This window comes from Rhagoletis zephyria, unplaced genomic scaffold (genome assembly GCF_001687245.7).
Source record: "Rhagoletis zephyria isolate East Lansing unplaced genomic scaffold, Rhagoletis_zephyria_1.1 Rzeph_scaffold_00076, whole genome shotgun sequence".
Taxonomy (NCBI): Eukaryota; Metazoa; Arthropoda; class Insecta; order Diptera; family Tephritidae; genus Rhagoletis; species Rhagoletis zephyria.
The window spans coordinates 329,246-338,478 of record NW_016157160.1 but is presented as its reverse complement, the minus strand read 5'-3'; the positions used below and the strand labels follow the sequence as shown (position 1 = coordinate 338,478).

Sequence of the window (9,233 nt, the reverse complement as noted above, 5' to 3'; positions counted from 1 at the left end):
AAAACAAGTTATACGTGTCCCGGCGTTTCGCTAGGTCACGTCTAGGAATCGAGATATATATATAACTATCATATAGGGGAAATTGTCACCTTTGGTGGTCTTTTTTTGACATAACTCGAGAACCACTAGTCCAATTTTGCTCAAACAAATTTAAAAAAATTAAAAATTACAATTCCTTTAATCTGTTCATATAATGTTTTTCTATATAATCAACAGTTTTAAAAAAATTTAATATTTTAGGCGAAAAATATTTTTTTTCTTCATACACTTATTTTTACCGGCAAAACTGTTGATTATATAGAAAAACGTTACATGAACAGATTAAAGGAATTGTAATTTTTAAATTTGTTTGAGCAAAATCGGACTAGTGGTTCTCGAGTTATGTCAAAAAAAGACCACCAAAGGTGACAATTTCCCGTATATGATAGTTATATATATATCTCGATTCCTAGACGTGACCTAGCGAAACGCCGGGACACGTATAACTTGTTTTTGACCGATATAACATTTCCCGTTGGTGAGTGTCGCTTAGTCGCTCAATTAGAGACTGCGAATACTTTTTAATCGCTCATCCTTCTATTGCTGTTTTTTAGTCGTTGGTGTTTGCGTTTATAAAATTTACATAAGAAAGTGGTACTATAATGGATAAAAAGTAAGTCAATTGAATTGGATGTTGTAAAAAATTGTGAAATATACATATGTATGTACATATGTGTCTGAATTACAGATCAAAATTTGTAAGCAACAAAAGGCAACTTGCGCGGTTTGTCGAGCTGATGCAGGAAAGTGAGGACATAGGCAAAGGCAATTCCGGAAAGAGTAGGGGTGGAAGCTTCGCCTCTTTTGTGAAAGATATACAATATTTCTCGTGCATATAACTCCCGCTACGCCATCCACAGTGTTTTTGCGCAGAACCAACATAAAAGTTTACAAAAAACTGCATATTTATTAATTTTTATTAATATTCCGAGCACTAGAAATTTTAAATCTTTATTTTAAATTAAAGTTTAATTCTTTCACTACACTTGTATGTTAAAGTTTTAAAACTCGGGTCACGCGTTTGGACACAAATACCCAACATCATTATACAAATAACTCAACGGTACCGTATTTCTTAAATTTCCATAAAGTTTATTAATGAGGAAAACAGCTTTTCCTGTAAATCCTGTAAAACCTAAAAACCGTGAAGCATCGGGAACGCAACTTCTATTCATAAAATTTACATATGTACATACACTTCATCTTCCAACTCCAAGGGATCCGACGAATCTCGCATTTTCCTCCTTGCTTTAGCCAACTCTACTAATCTATTAGCTTCCACATCATCTTCCTCATCACTAAACCATATTTCAACTGTGTCCATTTTTTTAATTTTATAATAAAAGCAATTATTTTAAAAATGATGTAAATGAAACATTAAAGAAAGAAATGTAAACAAACAAACAACTGTTTACAATTCCGTCAACCATTCACAATAGTACAAATTTTTATCGATCAAGTTACACAATAGCAAAATAAAAGATGATCGACTCGATCGACCAATTCCTATTCTACTGCCAGTCGACACTCACAATAGGGGCCTGAATATTTGAAAGCACATTTACATGTCTGGCTGTAGCTGAGCGTGCAAAGATGTTTGCTACAATCGGTCGCAGCCAAGAATGTCCATGTTCAAATCTCATTTGATTTAAAATTTTTAATTTCGGTTTTTCTTAGTTATGAAAAGGCATCTGCGAAGTGCAGAACGAAAGCGTATTTAAACGAAACATACTGACTTTGAAGTTGTTTAAGCCAAATTCATTTTAAAGTAGTGGAAAACACATGCAGGAAAAGGCAATTGGCTGCTTCCTAGGACATCGCCATGTTAAATAAATAAGTTCGTTGCAGGTAAAATAGTGAGAATTTCAATTAGTTATCATTGAAAATGAAGTAGTTTATAAATTACTTTCAAACTAATTAAATTTCCTGCAGGGTAGTTATTTCATCCCAGTGGGGAAATGTAATGCATAGTAATCGAAAAAATAATCTGTAAAACTACCCTTTTCACATTCGCAAATGCATTTTTTTCCCCCGGGCGATGTCCTAAGAAAACTGGGGCATTCAATTTTGCATTACCTAATATCGAAAATCAATATGTTTTAACATGAAATTTTTAAAATTTTTGAATACATTGGAATGCTGATTACACAATTAGCAGTAATATAATAGAGAACTCATAAAAAATATAGTATATTATTTATCACGCATGTAATGCATTACTACTTTTGGCGACTGGGATTATATCGCGCCCTAACCGCCAAAATAAGGTAAGCGTAAAATTTTGTTTTTGATGCAGAAATATTCATTGAGCATCTAGATGCATTTCTGCATCAAAAATAAAATTAAAAAAATTTCGCTTACGTTAATTTGGCGGTTAGGGTTGGCTCATCCTCATTAAGTTGAAATTTAAGCATTTTATGAGCACGAAGATGGACGCCACATAGATCTGCAAAATTATCGATAATTGGACTATCGATATTTTCGATAGTTTTGGGCCTCACCATTCGATACTATCGGTAAGAGATGCATTACACTAAGTAACAAAAAAAAAAAATTTCTCAGTCCTTGGGATGTGATTGTTATTTCCTAGTCTGTTATGCCTTAAAAGTATGGAAACCACCTAATATTCCTCGGAAACTTTGCTTTCGTGACGCTTCCTCTGACATGTGACTTTAACGAGTGAGCTTCTTGGGGAATTCCTCAGACTCGAAGATTTTCTTTATTTGTGGTCCAACGAAGATACCGGCTGTAACTTTCGCCTCAGAGAGCTTAGGGAACAAGTCTTGTAGGTACTTGAACGCTGAAGAATTTTTGTCGAGAGCTTTGACGAATTGCTTTATAAGACCCATGCCATGCGCTGCCATGGTCACAAAAGCAAAGTTATCTTGCGACAATAGCTGTTTTCTATACTTTTGGGACCTAACTGACTAGGAAATAACAATTACAACCCAGGGACAAAAACCTTGTTACATAGTGTTATCTTAAGAGACAAAATATGAGGTCCTTACTACGGCATTAATTATATTGATCATGGTAAAATTAGTAGAAAAAATATGAAGGCTAGCTTAAGACGCTATTTTAGTGTGATTTATTAAACATAACAAAGTTAGATATTTTAAACAACAAAAAAAATGCATTTCAATTCATTTCCTATCATTAGAAAGTCAGTTGTATGATATCAAGGTCTTCGATTTTGCCAGCCAAAAATCTAAAAAAGTATAAATGCATCGGCAAAAACATAAATAGAATCTTGTTTTGTTTATTTAATGTTTATTATTTTTTTATGAAAGTATATGTAGTTCGTTATTTAACAAAAACCATGCAAGTCAATATTTAAACGTTTAAAAAAAAATTGGAAAATTCGAACAATTTGCATCAAAATGTAGCTTTTAACTATATTTATTATAAAAAAATTTAGTATGTACTTTTGTAGGCCGTTAAATTTTAGTATAAGGTGTAAATTTGAAGTACCCAGGGGTTACCGTTGATTTTTGCTAATTTTTTTTGTTGAAGGTGTTGCTTATTTGCTACATATACAAAAATTGTCTAACATAGTTGGTATATACCTACATACATGCACTATCGCAAAAAAATAATTACGAATTCTTTAAGTGGGAATTATACCTCGCATCCAATAATGAAATAAAAAAGCGATGAGAAAAGATTGCCGATAGTATCGCGATAGTGACAACCATTCATCCATAATAGTGAAAAATTGAAACTGTCGATACTATCGATAGTGGCATCGATACTATCGATAGTGCCATCGATAGTTTTGCAGCTCTAACGCCACATACCGCGCCACTTGCCGAACCCAATTTACAAAATTGTATAATAGCATCAACGAGTTCCTAAAAAACACCTTGGAGGAGTCGGCAAGACGGCAAGAAATGAATATATTCCTGCAACGTCTCCGGAAGGCTCATGAACGGTGACTGAAAGCCGACGAAGCCCTGTAGCCATTATTGAAGGAAGATGATATGACACGTGAATTCGAGACGACAAATGAATACGACGACAAGGCGGTGTCCCTCATCTAGAGCTGTAAAAGTAACGAAAATTCGGATACCCGTATGTATTCGTTACTAATCCTATCAACACCCGTATCTTTCGTATTGTTACGTTTGATACAAGCACTTGTACTCAGTGTTGCCACAGACAAATTTTCCTCCTACCAAAATTTCCTACCAAAATCAACCAAAACCTACCAAAATTTTATTTAAGTTTTTATCAGTGTATCAGTCTGGTATTTATGATACGTAGGCAGTCACATAAAATATGCTCTGGAGTTTCCTCCACCAGCTCACTAAAGGCTAGGAACCATGCAAGTGCGTTTGGGCTCCACGCTTTGCGAGACAGTCAGCTTTCGTTGCCTTCAAACCCTTCATGTCCCGGAACCCCACACAGCGTTACGTTATAGTTGGCTTTCAATTGGTTCAAAAGAGTTTTACAGCTACCCACAAGCCAGATGCCGTTTTAAAAGAGTCTAAAGCGTTTAACTTGCCTGAATATCCGACATAATATTTAATTTGGCCCCATTTGTCCTTCTACACAGACCACGATTGCGAAGAATTTTGCCTGGAATATAGTTGGGTATGCGTAAATTGGCAAACTTTCTGGAATTTTGGTCCAAATACGCCTGCCCCAGTACTCTCTTCATTCATCTTTGATCCGTCGGTATACCATACTTGGGACCTTTTGTCAATCGTAGTTATTATCGCTTCACAGCAGTCCCTTTCAGGAGTTCTGATCTGTAGGGTTTATAGAAAGATAACTCGGGATTATCCAGTAATGGAACCTCCAAATGACCTCGAAGATCCCAAATTTTCTTGTTGATCATATTAGGCAGTCGTAGGGCGCTAGTGCAGGCCTCTTTCAAACAGGATAGACAAAAGAAAAACGCCTGTGATGACGCGAATGGCATCCGTTGGACAGGTGCCCATAGCTCCTGTAATGGCCACGCGGACCAGTCGGTGCAGCTTGCTAAAGGTGAAAACCTCCTTTACTTGCGTAGCTTTTGGTCATCCGGCACTGATATGTGACAACGGGTCTTACTACCATATTGAAAGTTCAATAGGTCAGTTTTGGTGATATTCCTCAAGTCTTACAATAAAGTCTCTGTCAGATCGACAATGGTGGACAATGGTGGACTTCACCGGTGAAATATTCGTGTAAACAAAGTTGTTAAAGTGTTTGAAGATACATATTTTATATTTTTCGCAAATAACTATTATTGTCGCGGAGCCTACCAAAATCCAATCTATCCTACTAACCTACCAAATGGAAAAAAACGTACCAGTTATGGAAAGAAAAGCCCATGTTTGGCAACACTGCTTGTACCTCACAAGAATCATCGCAACAAATCTTGCAGCGTAAGGTAATGTTCGTTCGTCCATATCAGAGGTGGGCACTACCACAAACAAGCGTTCGCTAGAAGTGAGAATGTGTTAGTGTCCCTAATTCATTCCCTGTAGTTCTGCTGGAGTTTTGCTGGTGACAGGTGCTGGTGATTGCATGCATCACCAGTCAATTCGTTTGCGACAGGTAATGCGACGCTCGTATTGAAAATATCACATACTAGCGATTTTATGCATTACTGGTCGTTAGGCAATGCGCTAGCTATTAGCAACCGTCACTTTTTCACCAGGTTATCGCTAGCGAAAGGACACCAATTCCTTTGGCTAACGAAATCAACATGGCAATGTCATTGAAGCGTACCGAGAGGGTGCTCGTGGTTTTTCCTTTCGCTAGCGATTACCTGGTACACAAGTGACGGTTGCTAATAGCTAGCGCATTGCCTAACGACCAGTAATGCATAAAATCGCTAGTATGTGATATTTTCAATACGAGCGTCGCATTACCTGTCGCAAGCGAATTGACTGGTGATGCATGGAATCACCAGCACCAGTCACCAGAAAAACTCCGACAGAACTACAGGCATAGTTGCCAACTTGGTGCTTTAAGCACTACATTTAGTGCTTTGTGAAAATTAAAACGCCAAAAAAAATTTTTAGTGCCTAGTGCCTTTTTTAGTGCTTTTTTCTGAACTAAAATTACTCCGATATAGTTAAAACCTGAAATAATTTTTAAATATTTAAAGCTGTGGCAGCACTGAATTTACAAAAATCTACAAATTTAAATGCACTTAAATACAACCATGATTGATAAAAAGCTGAACTTGCAAATTCACCTTGTTCAATGCTATTCGCGTTGAAAATGCTAATAGATATGCGAGTAAGTTAAGTATTTCTTTTCTAATTATTTGTAAAAAAATTTATTTTTGTACCACCTGAGTAAAACACATCTTTTCTTGGTGCTGAATACAAATCTGGCCGCACAATTGCTCTAGCATTAGAATTTTGAGATATGCTAACCTCAAAATGCGNTTCGCGTTGAAAATGCTAATAGATATGCGAGTAAGTTAAGTATTTCTTTTCTAATTATTTGTAAAAAAATTTATTTTTGTACCACCTGAGTAAAACACATCTTTTCTTGGTGCTGAATACAAATCTGGCCGCACAATTGCTCTAGCATTAGAATTTTGAGATATGCTAACCTCAAAATGCGAAAATTACGGTTTTTGGCGATATTTGAGGTTATATAATGAAAACAAAATTTTTTTTTGCTCATTTCTACTTAGGGCATGATTTTCGTTTGTTGGGATTCGATTTTTCTTTCTTGAGATATATCAGTTTTAATGTGCAGTACTTCGGTATTACGTCGTAAGCATGAGTCATTATAGCATGTGGCTTTTCAATCGTTATGAGCGAAAAAGTTTTGTTTATTGATTTATGTATGCATTCTTGTAAATATTGTTAATTTTTTGTTTTTGTTAAATACATACAAGCTGTTATGAAAAAGCATCAATTGATTCAAAACCATTTGGTGCTTTTAGTATGGTAAATCCCTTTTTTTTCAAGTTTTTGGCGCTTTTTGAAAATCAACAGTTGGCAACACTGACTAAAGGGTTTTGCATGCTGCCGCGTTCTCATCGTTACGCTCTTGCTTGTATACGTACACGCAAGGTTTACGCTCTTTGGGCGTGTGCTCGTTCTCTGCCTGGTCCATATGCATACACACGGTGGAGAGAATACAGAGGTGGCGCCGATGATGATACCGCTACTCGGCTCTCAGTGATTTTAACAGAATCAGCTGTTTTGGGGACGTCATAGTACTGTGCTGAGTCAATACTTTTAAGTACCCAATACTCTCGATACTCGGTACCGAAACATTTAGGTTTCGAATAAAAGGGCACATAGGCCAAAAATATGGAAAAAACGCCTAACAAAACCCGAATGTAAGAGCCAATAGAGCTTTTATACTGATTCAAATGAAAGATGTATATATGTCGGTTCGATGCCATAATACAGAGAAACCCTTACTTGTTTGAAGCATTTTTGTTCCAGCTGAATCGGACGATATCATTTTTGTAGGCCTGGGACAGATTCTGTAACCAGTTAACGACAATTTTCGAATCGGTATCGGTTTTGTCGACGTTTGATATCAAATATTTGTAAGTCAACAAGTGCGATATCGATCCGAAACTTGTCGCTAACTGGCTACAGAATCTCTCCCCTGAAAGGCTTCTTCATCCGTCAAAGTATTTTTCTTGAACCTTGGATCGACTAAGGTTAAAACTGATAAAATAATATTTTTCTGTGGCGATAAGTTCAAGTGTTTTAGCCGATATCATATAAATTAGTAATGAAAGTTTTTTCTAAACCTGAAATGCATATAATGGCGAGGGTTTAATGTAAATAATCGGTATCGGATACCGAAAAGGAAGTATAGGGTACCGAAATCTTTTTTAAGTATTGGGTACCGAGTATTGGGGACAATTCAGCACATCACTAGTCGCCCTCATTCTCGCCGCTCTCAGTTGTCAACTCTACGATGACGTCACGCTAAAATTACTCTCACGAATTCTGCTGCAATCGGCGCAATCTTGTATTCTATCATTCTTGATGCATACATGTACATACTAGGGCATTCAATCCCGAAGAATTTTAACAATCCCGGGTTTCGGGATCCAAAAATTCTAATCCCGGGATCCCCGGATTTTTCGGGATTTGGGCTTTATCACAACTTTTGCATTTAACAGTAGGTTCGCCTTTTTTAAACCACACAGATTCATTGTCACCGTTTTTGGTCTTACAAGGAGCATAATAGACGTTAGTAAAAGAGTCCGTAATTTAATGTCTAAATATTTTTATAGTATTCTTCTACTAATATCTACAGAAATTTATTTTACACAAAACGCCAACAAAGTAAAATGAGGAACAACCCATCCACACTGTAAAATCTTGTTGTGTTATCAATTGCTACCAGATTTTTCGTTATTACACAATTCTTCCAAAAAATGTTTGAACAAGTACAGTAATTCAGGCAGGTTCTGAAATTCACGTCCAAGTGAATGTTCACACATGTTCACTTTGAATCAAAATTTTGATGTTCCGTATATCTAGTTTTTCATGTCAAATTAATTAATTTTTTCGTTTTCAGCATCTCTTTTATTCCGTAAATAACTCAGTAAAAATCTCGGGATCCCGGAGCTGTGATCCCGGGATTTCGGGACATGGAAAAGTGTCCGGGATCCCGGAATCCCGGGATTCTGGATCCCGGGATTGAATGCCCTAGTACATACATATATACCAGACCTGGGCGGCGCCTGCCCGGCGGGCATACTCGCGTATACGTACACGCTCTGCTTGAGAAGGCAGCGAAAGCTTCATTCAAGTTGCGTAAACCGATCATACTTGTTCGAAATGACGTTTTAGCTGCGCCCAGTGTTGCCGCCGCTCGAAGAACTTTCTAACCAAGATTAGACGAAAAAGTTACCAAATGTAAGAAAAAATAACCAATTTTTTTATTAGATTAACAGTTCAGGTCATCACAAATTCTTTTAAATAAATAGTACGTATAGACAAATTTAACAAACCAAAGAAAATCATCTTTTATTTGCCTTTATTTTCAGTTTAATGCTGAAAATAAATGAAATACATTCATATATATACATAAATACATATTTTAGAAAACCAGGCTTCCCATATTAGGGGCATATGTATGTTAATATCTTTGCAAATATTACCAGACTCTAAATGACGTTTTTAAATAAGTACATAGGTACACAGTTTCCAACTTCTTTGTAAGAATCGATAAAATACCTAATTAGCGTGAACAACCACATTGTATAT

General features: G+C 36.3%; 1 protein-coding gene across 2 annotated transcripts in view; it reads left to right on the top strand.

Annotated features, from left to right (window-relative positions):
• TfAP-2 (transcription factor AP-2) overlaps nt 1-9,233 on the top strand; it is a 429,556-nt gene that overhangs the window by 126,852 nt on the left and 293,471 nt on the right. The gene's annotated exons all lie outside the window — the stretch shown is intronic.